Here is a 1,547-nt window from a genome sequence, read left to right on the forward strand (position 1 = left end):
GTTCGCACCCCGCCCCTCCTCCGGCACCAGTCCCCGCCCTCCGCAGCTCCTCCCCGCGCCTCAGCGGCCGGCTGGACGCTGGCTGGGAAGGCTCGCCGATCCGTGGCTCACTGGCCGCCGCGGCCGGCGACACAGGCGCTCTCGGGTCTCTAACGCTGTCTTGGCCGCGGCGTTAGAGGAAAACGTCTCCAATCCGGTCGGTCTTGGACTCCCAGGCAGACTCGTACCTTTTCCGATCCCTGCGTCCTCGCCCACCGCCCGCTGAACCAGCCGGGTACCAGGCTGCTCCGCAATCCCCGAGCGCGGCTTTGGCTGCCTCTTTGCCCAGCCCCATCAGTGGGGCTCGGCCCAGAGGGCGGGAGCAGGGAGGGGAAATGGGGTCCTCACCCCCAGTCCCTCCCCTTTCTCCGCCCGGCGCAAACCGAGAGCCGCTCCTGCCTCAGCGCCCTCTTCCCCGCCCAGGCACACGCGACTCGCAGAGGCAAAGCCATTGGAAAAAGCCCCGCCCTCCGCCAGGCCACCTCCAGACCCCGAGCCTGTGCGCGGCCGCCAACGGCTGCCTGCTGCTACGCATGCGTGATGGCGAGCAATGCGCGTGCATCCTAAGGGCGGTTTCCGTACCTTGACGTTCGGATTCTCTGGACTGGAGAAGTGGAAAGAAAAGTAAGGAGTCGTAGTACACTGAAACTTTCATCGACAAAGCGAGAACGGCAAAGAGGGCACAGACGCGCTCGTGAAAAAAAACGAATCTAATGTTAAGATTAGCCTAAAAATAGTGACGGTTTCTTTATTACGCCAAACCCCTTATTTAAGAAGCTAGGGCGTCGTCGCACTGACTTCTGGGAAACGTAGTTTTGATGCTGCCGGCGCATTCTATTTGCGACAGAAACTACAGCCCCCAGGAGCCACTGCGACGTTGCCTGTGGCGGCCTGTGGCGGCCTGCGATTCAACCGTTAGCGCGCACGGTGTTTGAGAGCGTTGGCTTGGTGAGAACTGTAGGCTTGGCTACCGCTTATTTCTTGACGGGCTTTTTCTTTCCTTCATTTCCTCTGAGATTTTGGAGACGAAGCCATCTACGGCTGTCCTCCTTACTGCAGGACTTTTTCCAGTAATCCGCATGGGAAGGACTAGTCCGGGTACCCGAGCCCGAGGGCGCGCGGCGGCCAGGACGCCAGAAAGGTGGCGATCTTGAGAGTCGGAGAGGTTTAAGGCCAGGAAAGAGGAATGCTGTAGAAAGGGGGGCTCCGCGCCGCTTCTAATGCTTCAGTCCTTTAAAGTGGACTCGTGCGGGATGGATTGGGGAATCCCTGTGCAATTGCCTTTGTTTGCCATTGCATAGGGATGTTCAATGTTATATTTGCTCAGCCAGATGACATCCCAAGCAGGGCTTTGAAAGCGATTTATCAAATCCATTTCGTGTGAGACAAAAAGAAAAAAAAATACCCAGTATTCGTTGGTATAATTTTTTGCAGACTTTAACGAATGATTATGCAGTTACAGTACTGTATCATTGTAGTGGCTAGTAAGATCACTTAGCCCAGTCGTG

The 1,547-nt window shown here is 57.1% G+C and overlaps 1 protein-coding gene across 8 annotated transcripts in view; it reads left to right on the forward strand.

Annotated features, from left to right (window-relative positions):
* The first annotated feature begins 526 nt into the window (after positions 1-526).
* The window catches only part of CEP57L1 (centrosomal protein 57 like 1), a 46,676-nt gene continuing 45,655 nt past the window's right edge, over positions 527-1,547 (forward strand). For 2 of the 8 annotated variants that reach the window (XM_015600126.2, XM_025042384.1), the window contains exon 1: positions 882-987. The gene's annotated coding sequence lies outside the window, so the exon portion shown is untranslated. Of the gene's footprint in view, positions 664-881; positions 988-1,547 lie in introns of those variants that run through there. The other 6 variants (XM_015600129.2, XM_015600128.2, XM_006926059.3 and 3 more) reach the window with 6 other exon arrangements.

Source organism: Pteropus alecto, unplaced genomic scaffold (genome assembly GCF_000325575.1).
Source record: "Pteropus alecto unplaced genomic scaffold, ASM32557v1 scaffold79, whole genome shotgun sequence".
Taxonomy (NCBI): Eukaryota; Metazoa; Chordata; class Mammalia; order Chiroptera; family Pteropodidae; genus Pteropus; species Pteropus alecto.